This window comes from Centropristis striata, chromosome 11 (assembly GCF_030273125.1).
Source record: "Centropristis striata isolate RG_2023a ecotype Rhode Island chromosome 11, C.striata_1.0, whole genome shotgun sequence".
NCBI classification, from domain to species: Eukaryota; Metazoa; Chordata; class Actinopteri; order Perciformes; family Serranidae; genus Centropristis; species Centropristis striata.
In genome coordinates, this window is record NC_081527.1 from 30,010,675 (window position 1) to 30,026,573 (window position 15,899).

At 39.5% G+C, this 15,899-nt stretch overlaps 1 protein-coding gene across 1 annotated transcript in view; it reads left to right on the plus strand.

Moving 5' to 3' along the window:
* Positions 1-15,899, plus strand: part of LOC131980034 (contactin-associated protein-like 4) — a 148,764-nt gene that overhangs the window by 15,588 nt on the left and 117,277 nt on the right. The window lies entirely within an intron of this gene.

Below are 15,899 nucleotides of genomic sequence, written 5' to 3' on the forward strand. Positions count from 1 at the left end.
ACTCCATTCAATCTGCTGAGTCCCTCTCGCTAAAGTTTATACTCGGTGGTGAAAGACAAAGGCTGTATACCTGTGAGAATAAAGAAAGAAATAGATATTGCCTTGAAAGTGCAAATGTCAGGAAAGCAGATTCTAGCAGACTCCCTGTCTCAAGCTTAAATGTCAGGCAGATTTTTGACATACTTGTTAATAAACCTGATATGAGAAACTGTCACATGTAAGCAGTTGAGCTTAACTATATAAGATCATTCTGTCATGTATTCTTCATTCATTCTAATGCATGTGCACTGCAAAAAAGGGGGGGCTAAAAACACTAAACAGATGAAAACACTAAATCTGTTATTTTATGTTCTGTATTGTACTAGATGTACATGGAGGAGCACAGTGAGAGATGCTTGTAACCAGAAAGGAATTAGCACTGATGGTGATGGTGTTTGGTTTTTGTTGTTGTTGTTGGGGGGTGGGCGGTGGTTTTTTAAATTTTATTTTATTTTTTTATTGTTGTACAATGAAAATGGAAAATTAAAAAATGTGAATCACAACACAAAAACCCCACTAAATCTGAGGGAAATTATGCTGATGCATGGACAGATAATTTTACTTGACAAGATTTCTTAAATTAAGATTGTTAAATCTAGAAATAAGCACGGTGAACGCATAAAATAAAAAAATAACTCTTAAAACAAGATATATTATGAACACTTCTAAATCTTACGTTTTTTTTTTATCTTGGTAAGAAACAAATCATTTGCAGTGCACTCTGGTCGGGCCAGTTCATCACTGCTTGCAGCTTTAATTTATCTTTTTTTAAGAGTTAATTTCTTATTTTAAGTGTTCAACATGCTTATTTCTAGATATAATAACTTTAATTTGAGAAATCTTGTCAAGTGAAATTATCTGTCCATGCAGCAAGATACTTTCCCTCAGATTTAGTGTTTTTATCTTGACACCCCTTTTTTGCAGTGTGAGATGAATCCGAGCGTTCTGTCCTTGATATTTAACTCCGTAACTCTATACCATTTAGCTCCGTCTCTAACAGTAAAATGCATTGAACAACAACTGTCTAGTGGGCTCTCTTCTGTCATCAAACCACAACAAGGACACATCATATCAGCACCTATATGTCATATTGCACTCAAACATAAATCATATGCTTATGTCGTATTAACTTTAAATGTACGTAACTTAAGATAAAAGCATCTGCTAAACAACATTGTAAAGTTGTAGCGTCAAATATATCTCTCATTCATTGGTAGCTGCAGTTCCAATTGGTTTGCAAGCATTTAACAATTTTGCCTCATAAACACCTGCATCTACACCTATGTGCCCAGTGAAAGAGCTTCTCTATGCAGAGCACATTTGGATAAACAGCAGACCCAGAAGTTGGGACATTACATGCTGCAGTGTTTCTATTGGTCATTGCCATCAGTTATGTTAAGCTTAGACTACTACAGAGGTACTGTTAGGATTTTGGTATTGCTTTTCTCTCACTTAATCTACTAAAAATGATGAAATACAGGCTCCACATTAAGCCACAGGGAGAGAGACAGACAGGTGGCGTTTCTGAACTCAGGAGACAGACGGGAATTTTAATGTCACATTTTCATATGCCCTCCACCCATTAGAATAATAAGTTTCACCTTGAAAATCTGAAATGCCGCCCCTATATATATATGTTACTTTGGAACTCTGCATTATTCTGCATTTTTGCAAGGCTAATATCCGTCTTCAGCATCAGTGCATGTACATAACTTCATATCTGACAGCCCAGGCTTTAATGTGTCCTTGTTACACACTTAAAATAGCTGCTGATCACAGCTTAATGCTGTCACCGCTGTGTATTTTTTATGAAGTCAGTATGGCGTGACCACCGCTCTGCAGACTGCTGCTCTGTGGCGACTGCTGATGAGAAGAAGCAGGGCCGGTCAGTTTGTATTAGAGAGGAGGACAGAGCTGAGTCAGTGGCCATTAAAGAAGGAAGGGTGAGGCTGAATTTCAACACAACAAGTCACATCCAAGCGAAGCACGTTGAGGAGAAGCAGAGGAGGAAGACGAGGGAGGGATGCAGGGGAAGGGCAGAAATGATGATGAGGAGACTTAAAGGTGGATAAGGAGAGGAAAGAGCAATATAAAGTATGAGAGGATAAAGTTTAGGGGTCAGAGTCTGCAGGCTGTCTGGTAGTAATATTCCCTCTGTGTTTCTCAAAACTGCAGTGACATTTTCTACTGCCTTTCCCATTTTATCCCTCAGTGACTTTGCTGTGTGTGTGTAGGGGCCATCTGCTCTCTGGATGCACCGCCTCACATCTTTGTGATGATTTGACTTCATAAGTCGAAGCGGGAGGCAGAGGAGGAGGGTGACAGGGAGAGTTGGAGGTATGGAGTAAAGTGAGGAAGGGGGGAGAAGGAAAGAGAAAAGTAAATGGAGATAAGGATGGAGAAAGGTGGAAAAGAATTAATGTGGAGTTAGTATGGGGAGTAGAGGGGTCAGTAGAGGTGAAGGGAGGAACAAAGGGTGTGAAAAAGACGATACCAGAGGGATGAAGAGATAGTTTTGCTCAGAGAATTGAGCAGTTTCCTTGTGTCTGTTTCCCTGCTGTGACATTCTCAACTGCATCTACAATTTCATCCCTGCTGGCTTGTGAGTCTGTGTGTGTGTGTGTGTGTGTGTGTGTGTGTGTGTGTGTGTGTGTGTGTTTTCTTGTTCAGCTCTCAGTTTTGCAGAGCCCTGCAAGTTGTGGGTTTTTGCAAGATTGCACTGGTATTAATATTAATGCATGGCCCATAAAAAAGTGATTCCACTCATATTTGAAATGTGAAGAAACAGCTTGCAAACTGGGATTTCCTCTCTCCCTCTGAGTTCCTCACATGCTGCTCCAAATCAATAAAACAAGGAGTGAATGACTTTATTAAAGTAAAGGCTACAGTGAACTTATGTAGGATATCTGTTCTTTCACGCCATGTACCTCCCGTTGTATTTAAGGCCATGTGTCCACCAAAGCGTTTTGTCCAGCATATTTTTTGTATTCTTTGTGCCACCAAAGAAATGCCAGCAACGTGACAAGGTGCAGATTGGCAATTTTTCCATCAACTTCTAAGTGTTTGCAATTTTTGTTTCTGGCCCCAAGAGTTAAAGGTGTTCAAGTTTAAGTAAAATGTGACACTTGTCACTGTCATTTTATACCCAGCCATCCAATTACAGTGGAGGAGGGGCAGACAAAGACCAACCATCACATCATATATTCAGGCTACAGGTGCTGGACAGCAATATTCATTCATTCATTTAGTACGCTTAACCGATCTTATCTGACAGACTATCACAGGGCTGACACATAGAGACAGACAACCATTCACACTGTGGGAGGAAGCTGGAGGATTCAGAGACCAGCAGTAACAATTTATGCTCCACTGTTGCCATCGAGGGGCTACACATCGATGTTTGCGCTTAGCACTTTCGCCTCACAGCAAGAATTCTCCCTGGGTCTTCCAGCTTCTCCACACAGTCCAAAAAGTTAAGTTTAATTGGTGCCCGTATGAGTGAATGAGAGCGTAAATGGTTGTCTGTCTCCATGTATCAGCCCTGTGATAGTCTTGTGACCTTTCCAGGGTGTACCCCGCCTCTCGCCCAATATTAGCTGGGATAGGCTCCAGCCCCCTGAGATCCGAGTTTGGAAAAGTAATTAAGGAATATGAGTACATGAATGGTCTTTAAGTATCCATGTCTTTACCAGCTGGTCTGTCCTCTCTGCTCTCTGCTTCAGCCTCCCCTTCCTCCAGATTAAGTAATCTTCTCTACCTTGAAATGTACTTCTGTTGATATTCTGTATGATATGATATTACATTATATCATATAGTGATATCATCTGCTAACAATGATTAAAGTTTTAGATGGCATGATGACCCATTAAGTACAGTACATTACGTTATGTCATGGGGCAATATTAAATATGCCCATAATGACACTAAATCCTCACCAACTTCATTCTGCACTTAACCTCCAACCTTCTCTAGTAACTGCAAGAGAAAATATAATGTTCCTACTGGGACTTACACCGTATCAGTCATCATGTGAACAGATGTTCTGTAACTGGACTCTGTGATGCTCCCTCAGGGAGCAGAGTGAAGCTGCTAGTGTTTTTTTTTAGGTCTTGACCTGTCATATCACAACAGTGTAATGAAAAATTGGATTTCTGTAAATTGCATTGTGAACACAGAGATAAAACGGCGTCAAGCTCTTACAAAAGATTGAATTCAAGGCAGGCAGACAACAAATGTGTGTAATTCTGGTCTGGAGCAATGCCACCTACAATCCTCCGCTCCCAAACCAGCTGCAGCACCTTTTTGACAGGAAGAGGAGAGTGTCTTTGGTGTGACATGCTTTGTCAGTTTATGTGTTTTCTTGTGTAGAGGCTGTCTTTTGTAAGGCCTCTTAGCCTAGTCGATTCAAGATTTGACTATTCATGCATCAGTTAAACCATAATCTCTTAGTACTAAAATTTCTATTTCATCATATTTTTCCGTATAGAGAAGTATGACCAACAAGCTATGACAGGAGATATTCTCCACCATATCCCATATTTCTGACTGGTGCCCTAATTGGTGTCTGTCATGACTTTTCTCACAGCTTATCCCCAATTACACTGTCCTGTGAAGGTTTACAGCCCAGTGTCAAAATCCTGCATCACGCTCGTCTCCACAACGTCTAGTAAAGGACAGAAACTCCTCTTAGTTAGTAAAAGAAGTCTTGGTAGCTTTTGTGTTTCCAGCCTCAGGAGAGCTGAGCTCTGAGTGTTTGATAGGCAGGAGAAGATGGAGAACATCAAATTATCCACAGAGAAGTTTTTTAAAGAGCACTTATCTTTTAATGTCTCCTGAGGGAGGGCGGCTATAAGGTAAAACTATAGATGCTCTCACTGCAGCTTCTGTTGTGGTTTAGCGTAGGCGTAAAGAGGCTGAACACACACACACACACACACACACACACACACGCACACACACACACACACACACACACACACACACACACATTCAGGACAAGACAAAGAAAGAGACAGCTTCCTCTTAATATTACTGCAACACCAGCAGTACAGGTATGATAGTGAAGATGTTTCTTGTCTCATTAACAGTGTAGTGATAGTGATGAGATTACTTTTCCTTATTAATAAACTGTGTGAGGTATTGGAAATTCACAAATCTCAGCAACACTCACTTTGACTCTCTGCGTTCTGGATGTATGTATGGCCCTATTCATTTCTATGAAAGTGGCTTAAAGCATTAGAGCAAAATTTGTTCAGTGAGTAATATAATGCCCTACAAAGCCTAACTGCACTAACTACATTTTTGGTCAAAATTGATGATTTGCACAACAGTTCTCTTTAGTCTAGCTCTTGTTGTAAAAGTGGAGCCGTATGAAGTTTGTTTAGGTTAGCCTGCTGTCATCTTTCCCTCTTTTTTCGGTGCATGTACCTCCACTCCAAAAATATGCATCATGTCACCTCGGGGCTTGTGGTAAAACAGTTTTAGGGACTCCACAGCACTGTTGAGGTTTCATAGACTTCCTCCCTGCTCTTTATCTCATAATTATGAAAATTGGAACAGCACAACATTTTTACACTACTACTTAACATCTGCGACGAGATGAGGTGGAATGATCGCTGTACAACGCTCAGACAACAGGGTTTGTTTGAGAAAATGTTGAATAAGCTCAACATAGGGGAGATAGATTGCAACAAGTCGTCAGCTGTTACACTTTGCTGTTCTATCTCAATAAAGAAAAATTACCCTTTGAGCAATAGATTGCATGAGAGAAAAGGTTTGTATGATGCTGTTCTGGCATCCCTGTTTTCCATGTTACAACTCATCCAAATGAAGCAGTGCTTGGGTTTTTTTCCTCCATTTTATGAGTCCCGAGTGTCCCATTCAATTTAATGTCTCACTTGTGAAATAAATTAATTTTGCTAAGCTGCCTGGATGATGTGAATATTTGTGTGCTTTTCGCCTGAATGACAGAAGAAAATTACCTTTTTTTTCTATGTAGATGTGGTGATGTTTTCAATTAAAAGGCAAATATATTCAAATCACTTACTTACTGCAGCTGGTGGATTAGTAGATATTTTATGATACACATCTCCCTCCGGAGCCATTAGCATGAGTGATGTAGCCTGCAGCATTCCCTCTAAATCTGCATAATTGCGGCATTATGATTGGCAGTTAATGTTTTAAACTAAACCCTGGTGAAAGTCTTGTTTCTCTGCAGCTTGTTTCATCTCTCCGTCTGATTTATGCACGTTAAACCTGGCAGTTTAAAGATGAAGAGTTGTTAAATGCTGCGCTGATGTGGCTCGTCGCTGTTTTTGATCACTCTATTCAGTTGATGTCTTTCTTCCACAAAGCCGCCCACACCAGCGCTCAGTGTGACGAGCTTCAATGAGGAGGAGGATTGTTCTGTCCTTTCAGAAGCAGTGCTAGATTAGTGTTGTGAGCATTAAAATGCTGTTTGTGTGGGCCGCTCATTTCATATATGCATTAATGTGCATTTATGAGACATCTAAAGCCGACAGATCTTTTGACACCAAAGACAAAAAGCTTTTATGTGACTTCGTCCCTGCAGACAGACAGGTTTCTGCTGCAGAGTGACCCTCTTATTGTGCTGCTAAAGGTGGGAGCACACAGTACACAAGCTCTGCAAGACTGCAGCCGATGTGTTCAATGTGACATTACCTTGAAGTTTAGGAGCAAAAAGTATGGTCATTCTCTAAAACAAAACAGAATGCAATGATTAGATAACCCTTTTGACATATATTCAACTGAAGCATTACAAACAAAATATGATTCATGCTCAAACTGATAAATGTGAATTTGATGCATTCTGTTTTTATTCATGCTTTACAAAGTGACTCAACTTGTTTGGCATCAGAGTTGTAGTGTGACAAAACGTTTTAAACATTTTGTTTATCATTCATTTTAATAACTGGTACAACTAAAGGTGCGTCACCATAACCAAAATCATTATCATTAAAACCATGGAAAATGTCTAGATATCAGCTCTTAAATTAAACTCTTATGAGCTATTTTTGTTGTTATTATTATATTTGTCCAAAAATGTACCTTTAGTTGAACCAGGCATTAAAATGAACAAGAAATTGGAGTAAACAAGGGTGGTCGAATAATTTTTTCCATGACTGTAGGTTTAAACAGCCCAGTCCAAAGGTATAATCCAGCAGCCAACGCCTCCTAAACCCACTGATTTTAAGACCAATTTTGGGCTATATAAATAATATTGACTTGACTTGACTAGACTTTAATTGACACTGATAAATCAAGCTCACTACTGCCGCACAGTGCCTCTGTGGAGGGTCAGCGCTCATATGGAGGTTAATGACCATCAGTAAAGGGAGGGAGAGGGTGGAAGAACTGGGGAGCACTTATGACAACATTGCTAACAGAGGTAACAGTAGTAATGGGGGTTAGTTGAGTGGTAGTAACATTAATTACTCTGGCCTGAGCTCCCTTTGCCGCATGTCTTCCCCTCTTTCACCCCCTTTCTATCTGTCACTATCAATAAAAAGCAAAAAATGCCAAAAAAATAATCTTTGAAAAAAAGAAAATGCAAAACTGTTTTAGAGAGTAACGTAATGCAAGTAGTTATAACTCAACAGTTTAAGAGTATTTAAAGGAATATTTCAGGACAGTTATTTTCAACAGGTTTTCTATTCTATTTTTAGACTGTTGGTATCATGAAATCAATTAATATTTTCAGCATATTGCAGCTCATTGTGAATGAAACAATTGTATGTTTCAGTTCATGCAATCATTTCATTCATTATCCTTAACCTCTTATCCACACTCGGGTCACGGGGGCTGGAGCTGATTCCAGCTGTCAGAGGCGGGGTACACCCTGGACAGGTCACCAGACTCACACACATCACAGGGCTGACATATAGAGACAGACAATCATGCTCTCATTGACTCCTATGGGGAATTTAGGGTCATCAATTAAACCTAAGTGCATGTTTTTTGTACTGTGGGAGGAAGCCGGAGTACCCGGAGAGAACCCACGCTGACACAGGGAGAACATGCGAACTCCACACAGAAGAGCCGCAGGCTGGAGTTGAACCGGCGACCGTCTTGCTGTGAGGCGAGACTGCTAACCACGACTCCACCGTGCAGCCCCATTTTAAACATGTTTTGTGTCATTTCTCAATTAAATTTCTTTACCTTTCCTGCTTTAATTGCAGCACAAATGAGCGAGTCCTTCAGGGGTTTGAACAGCAACTCCAATCAAAGCCTATACAGTATGTGTGCTGTGTCTCTTCGTAGGCTTTTAGCAGTCTTACAGTCTGCTTCCAGCACAAGTGTAAATAATCTACATACAGGAAAACATGATTTATGTTAACAGTATCCTAAAATATGTAAAATCATTCCTCTGGTGTCATTTAATAAACAGCATTAAACACCTCGGTGCAGTTTTGCAGCTGAAGTGCGGCTGTAGATGGAAGGTGCCATATGCTGGTGTGAAGCCGGATCAGATTCTCTCATCCTGTGCTATTAATTATGTGTCAAAGCAATGCTAATTAAACTAGGAGAGGAGAGCTCCTGCCATGTCCTTACCTTCGGGGTATTAGTTAGCACAGTACGCCGCTCTGCATTTCAATTAATCAATTAACAAGTCGGGCCACAGGCAGCTTCAGAACAGATACTGGCTCCTGTTGAATAATTCAGCAGTTTTAATCAGCTTGTTCTATCTATCACGGCCGGAATATAAATCCAACGTGGTGTATGAAGTCAATAAAAAAACTGGTGGTTATTATTTGCTGTTGATCTTTAGAGCTGATGCATGTTTCTTTAATGAGCCCATTTTTTTTGTGTCTCATTTGTGTCAGTGTGGTAATCTCTGTCTGTCATATAGATACTTAAAATGTGTCAATCACTGTTTTTAATCAACATTTGAAAATATTGCCTCTGTTTGGCATAATTAAAGATGTGTTGGGAACATTTGAACTTTGCATTTGATTTTGTGGCAAGTGGGAACAAAACAAAACACTTTTCAGGACTCACAAGCAATTAAAACTGCAAAATCTTGCAGTACAGCGGAATAACACATTTCAAAGTAAATCCCTGCAAAATCCAAGTGTAGTAAACTTGTTGCCTAGACAGTGTTGAGAGCGTGAAAGTCCTACAGTTTTATATACAATTTATACACTTGTTTAAATATGGAATAGCTCTTAAAGATCTCAAGATTAAATCAGTATACTTGTTTGTCTGCAGGATTAAGAAAAACTACTGGCCCCATATTCATGAAACTTGGTTAAAAAAAAAGGGTGTAACATGGGTCATTACATTGTGGAGCAAATCCTAATAATGCAGTTGATAACACATTATTTTTCACTTTTGTTAACATTGAGTTATAGGGCATTTATGCTGCATTCATGCTGTCTAAAAATCTGACATTTTTTCCGTCACCATCACATTTCATGACTCATCTGAGCAGCTTTTTATTGCTCTTTGTTGTTACACAAATAATGGAAACAGCTAACAACATGCTGTTTTAATGCTCTGAGCAATAAAACACACATAGCGCCCAAGTGGATTCAACATTATGACTTAAAGAACACACTGATGTTTGAAAAACGACTTCTCCATTTTGGAAAGGGGACCCTTTGAGGAGCTTGTGAATGCACCATCGCCATTCTAGTTGAGAACTCTTTGGGTTTTGGACTGTAGATTGGATTAAAGTTATTTGAAGAGATGAAACTATTTGTCCCTGTTTTCCAATATTCTTGCAAATGATCAATGGATAAATTGTAAAAAAAAACAAAAACAGATTAGTCTGCGATTAAAATAATCATAGTTTTTCTTATTTACAGAAGACGCTCTGCTAGTGTTTGTTGAAATGAAATGTGGTAAACAGACTTAAAATAGAAAGTCTTATTTATGTTGACGGATGCTCTCTGCACACTCATGTTGTGATCTAATACAATTATTTTAAAAGACCGAAAAAGTTGAAGTCAACTTATTAAGACATCCAAGTGTTCCATCAAGTTACAAAAAAACACAACACTATTTTTATATTCCTCCACTTCTTCCACCCGGATCTCTTCAGGTCAACCTGGAGGTAGAAGTTGTGCAGATTAGTAAAATGAACATTGACGTTTTCTGCTCTGGGATGATTGTTAGTGCTCTGGAGCAAAAACAAGCGTCGCTGGAGCCTCATTATCCTGCTTACTGCTACACGCTCTGAATGGCCAAACAAGAAGTGAGAGGCACTGAACTCTGGATTTGTGGGGACTATAGAGCTCTGAAGTGCGGGACCTTCTGTTCGCTGCTGTTTGTGGAGGTGATGGATGGAGCTCATCGGTATTCAGGGTCTCCAGCTCTGTCATGGACTCAGTGGGCACTTTGTTATTTAGCAAAACAGTAAAGAAGTGGACAATGCAGGTGACTGAGCTGTGGTCTCTCTCTCTCTGTCTCTCCTGTGCCAAGCATTAGTCTGCCTATCATGTCAGCGGTGATTAATTGTCCCTGACAGTGCCAAGGCCCTGGCACTCCAAAGATTTTTTTTCTTCACTCTTTTGAGACTTTTTACTGCCGTCAGATTCACAGTTTGTTCACCCCAAACGATAAAAGTGACACTATGGATGGATAGACGAGCTTTCTCTCCTCCTCAGGTACCTGAAATGATTAAACATTCATTTGATGGGAGGATATTTTATTGAGATGAGAAGCCATATCCCATCACTCAAATGTCAATATAATGGTTTTCTGCTCTACATTGCACATTTTATTTTTTCTCCTGAGGAAGAAACAGCATATTTCGGCCCAGTATTAGATCAGTGTTATTTTCCATGTCCTATATTCTGTTACAGGCAAAGAAGTCAAGAAATACTTATCACCTCTTCTCCTATTTTCCTCTTGTAATTGCATCTGAAGTGCTCTCAACTTGAAGCAAAACAGCTCTTATTTTACTGGCTTTATTCTCCACAATAGGCTTTCTAATGTCATAGAAATATTTAGCCTTTTCTGCTGTGAGTGTATTATAACTCTGACATATTCAACCTCTTACTGTTTGTTGGAAATATTGCTGCTTATTCAGAAATGTCAACCTTTTTCATCTGTTAACCCAGATACCTTTAAATTGAAATGCCACGACTAAAAGGTTTTTTTGTGAGATTACCGTTGATTACATGTCGAGGCTGACAGAAAGAGAAAAGTGGTGTTTTGTTTAGGAGAAGTTTGTGCGGAGAATGAAGGTGCAGTGGTTTTAATATTCAGGAAAGCTCTCTGTCCAACACAGCCAGGGTCAGTGTCGAGGTTCAGTGGCTGCAGAGTCCAGCAGGTATTCAACATTTAGCTCCATTTTCCTCCAAGCTGTCTGTGTTTGTGCTCCACTGGTCACAATGTCAGGGACGTCGGCTCTTAAATGCCAACGCTCAGCTGAGGAAAACCGGCCCGGTGTTTTTTTAAACTGCTCCGCTCTCTTTCTCTCTGTGTTGAGCGTTACCTCGGCGAGGCTGTGCTCTCACCACACATTATCTCCTCAGGGATTACAGCACTCGGCATTGGAGAGCCGTCCCTCTCATTTCACCTCTTCAGACTACTGTAATTCACCTGCTTTTCACGCTGAGGGCTCCTCCGCCACCCACAGTAACAAGTGTCTGTCAGGTCAAAGCCTGCAGGGATAAAGACTATCAGAGGACCAAAGAGCTGGAGGCTTTCTGATGACTGTTAAGTAGCTACACCGCATTTAAAACAGTCCAATTAAATATGTATGAAGCTCAAATCACTCGATTATGAACAATAGAATTGTTAAAGATTAATTAAAGTGTAATATACATCAGGATTCTGTCACAAGCTGTCCTTCATAGACTGACATAGAGTTCACATAGAGTTAATGCCACATAATTTCATCATCAAAGAGAAACTACTCGTGTCACTGAGTGCAAGCTGCAGGGTTTCTGATGCTGTCAAGCAGCTGCACTGAATATTCATAGACTTTAATGTATATATGAAACCCTTAAAGGGACCAAGTGAAGCGTTTTAACATCAATAAAGCATTACCAACTACACTGGGACACTAGTAATAAATGAGGTTGAAAATGTAATTTTAATTAATTGATGTTTAAATTATAGTTATGAAGACTACCAACTTGTCTGTTTAAAAAAACCTACAAGGTGATTAGAGAGAGAGGAGGTGAAAACATACAAGAGGAACCAAAGTTGTCTTGGTGCTGGCATGTTTGTGGTAACAGTGTAATATGTGGTCAAATGGCTTCAGGGGTTGTTGGGCTGACTTCCAGGCAGATACTTGCTAATAGGGTTTGTTTGCAAAAAGTTGTTTTTTCCAAGTCTACAAAAGCCACAAAATGTCACAGCAAAAACAAGTGTTTCATCCTAAATAACATGATACTGTCCTCACAAGAAGAACAACCCCAAAAATTATGTTTTTAAGTTCAATTGTGGTCAGTAGTAATCAGCTGCTCTTCACTGCACCTCAGACTCACAGAAAACAAACAAACTTATTATGAATGTATAAAACAATTACTATATTAAAATGTTACTTGAATCAAGTAGGCCAGAAATACTATACAACATCATCATAGTACACAAATGTGTAGGTGAACTGACTAAGAAGGTAATAAAAATGCATTTTAGTATTGGAAACTACCCCATAAAACCTTAATGCCAAATATAGAGACTAAGGAAAATGGCAGGTCCCAATCTATCAAGCATGTGTAATAGTCCTTTTCTAGAAAAAAATCTGTATTAGAATGTGTTTATCCAACAAGATCTCTAACCAAAACGACATAGGTTTAGTTTGTCAAAACCACTCATAACGGCCATAATGGCACACGTCATTATACATATATGGTTTGCGGTTGGAAAAAAAACAACTGCAGTTTGGTTGAATTTAGGCTACAAAATCACTGATCTGTGTTTGGGGCAGAAAACTTCCTCGTAAGGCGTTATAAAAGGCAGTTAAAACAGTAAATACATTTATGGAAATGCTGGAACTGAAATAGATACGAGGATGACGTGACTACCAGAAGTAACAGTTACGTAAAAACGTGATGTACCAAACATGAGGCACGGGAGTTCTGTCACGTTTAAATCACATTTTTTACTTTTGTTTCCACATGTGACAGGAACCCAGTTCTCCTGGGTGAAAGTCCGATGTTTGTTTCGACCCATCCTACACCGCTACCTTCACTCCAAAGGCTAATTTAGCCGTTTAAAGTCCTCATCACCGTCATTTATTGTTATTATGGCCACTAGAGGGCAGTGGAGGAAAGTCTAAAGTGTAAATGTGGGTTGTATTTTGTTGCCTGTCGTCTTTGAGGGACAGCCTGTTTCACTGGGGTAAAATCATACACTGTATATAAATAATGGATGTAGTCACCGTGACGTGACCCATTGGTTTGTGGACTGCCCGTTGGAAGCGTTACACTCGTCGCCATCTTGTTTCCGATACAGGGAGCAGACCATATCTGGACTGTTGAGGAGCGAGAGGGATCTGATCACTGACTAAAAGCCTCTCTACACCTCAACCTGACTGAGAGAAGCCGCTGCTAATTCATGTTAGCATTAACTGGGATGTTAATTTTGGCAAGCAAAAAACAAAAACAAAATGTTCGTTACTTACCTGAAAAAATGAACAGCGACGCCTTGGAGTGTCTGTTAGTCCAACCAAACGCTGAACAAGACATTTTTACTGAACAAAACAAATAAACTGTCACTAAATGAAATACAGTGAAAGGGTCAAAGTTATGAGACCAAACCGGTAAACGTCCTTTTTTAGATCTATATAACATTATATATAACTTTATTGACATGTTGCCGTGGATACACATTGCTCTGCTTCTCTCCTGATGACGGCTCACCTTGTTAGTGACCTGTCAATCAAAGGTAGCCACGCCCCAAATCATACGATTCTTTATCCTCTATTTTCTTCTAAATGGGGCCATTATTAGAACTATTAACATGAAATTGTCTTGAAGAAGATTTTTTACTAGTGATTGAGACCATAGTTTTGTCCTAAAAAAATGTTCTGAGGTAATAAATCAAGTGAGTTTTCTCATTTTGCATTGAAATTAATGGACAGAAATGTTTTTGCAGCCCAACTTAGCGCCCCCTGCTGGAATTTTTGGTAGAATGCAGCTTAAGGCACTTCCTGGTTTGCCTCCTTGCTCAGACCTGGAGGTTGCCGCCTGGGTAAAATGCGTCAATGCAGCTTTAAACCACATAAGCATTTGTTTATATTCAGACCAATCAAATCTTTGATGTGTAAGAAATACTGGAAATCGTAGTCTTATTTGTTTGTTTAACAAATTCTTGCATTAGAAATGCCACTGATGTGAGTGAGGCAGCTGTAACTCAATAGGAACTCAAGATAAATGATCCAGCATTGTTGTGAGATCTGCGTCTCTTTAAATGTTCTTCCCGTTTAAAAAGGTGAAATCATGGGGTCGTTGTGGGTATCGAGAGGCGGATGAAGACCTTGTGCTGTTGAGATGAAGTACACTAATGTTGACAGAGTAATCGAAGCTAAAGCCTTGTTGTTTGAGTTGTGGGCCGGGATCGGACCGCAGTGTGAATCATAGTAATTGGCTCTTATCTCAGCGGTGGAGAACAACATCCATTAACGGAGAGGCTTTGGATGGAGGCAGCGTTAGTTTGGCTTTAGCTCACAGTTTGGAGCTCCAGAGGAGAGCTGTGAATATTTACTGAGATCATGTTCATGAATCTGTGTGTGTGTAGGATAAAATTACACCACAGGCTGCATTTCTGTTGCCTATTTACTGTTTAGTATACAGTTTCTCCAAATGATAAACGATGCAGTCTTGCAGCTGCAGTGCCTCATTATACAGTAAATTCCAGCCTAATTTTAAATGTATTCTCATTTAAAGAGGATGTATGAACATGATTGGGGTGGAGAGAGGGCTGAACATTATTAATTATCTTCATTGGACTCTTGATTAAGTTGAATTGCAACACACTCCCCACAATATCTTTAAAAAGACGTGGTACAGTGATGCATTTTCAGAATTTTGCATATGTAATATTCATAATGCACACAGTATATTTATGGCTTCTTACGCAAGAGAGAAGCCAATTAAAAGAATAATTATTGCACATTATGTATAATATTTGACGTTTTTATTGCAGCTGGTCATCCATAAAGCATTAAAGTGTGAAACATGTGAAGGTTTCCTCTGACAACACTGATTCGTCTCCATCAGGATCCAGCCTTTAATGAGCCAGTCAGGACGTCATTCATCTCCACAACACGATGTGATTACAACATTCATTCATCCACATTATTACACTGTTCATTCATCTAATATGGTGTCATTACAGCTGAAAGACCTGTTTCCACCTGGGGAACATTAAAGCTGCTTCTCAGTGATTAGACTCCACTCTGCCACTCATGTGCTGATATTAACAGCTGTGAAAACATTTTGAGTCTGCTTATCTGTGTATCACATGAATTCTTTTATAAATTACAGTGGATAAATGCTGAAATACATAATGGCCGAGTTGAAACATTCTTTAGTGATGATCATTTTCACCGCTCAGCATCAGTGAGCTCTTGTCCTTTCTCTCAGTCTAAGAGATGGATTATAATAATAATAATAATAATAATAATAATAATAATAATAATAATAATAATCTTCTGCGTCTGACACTGTGTCCTCAGCATGGTTTTTACTGTTGACCTCTGTTCTCCGCTGAGTTTTTCACTCTGGAGAAGAATTTGGACGCTTCATTCCATCTACTTTTATGATTTTGAACCATAAAAATGTTTTTGCTCGTGTTACGAGGAGACATTCCTGCTGCTGTGAACTACTGAGAGACTGGAGCATGATGTCAAAGGCTTGTTTTTTTTACTAAGCTGACATTAA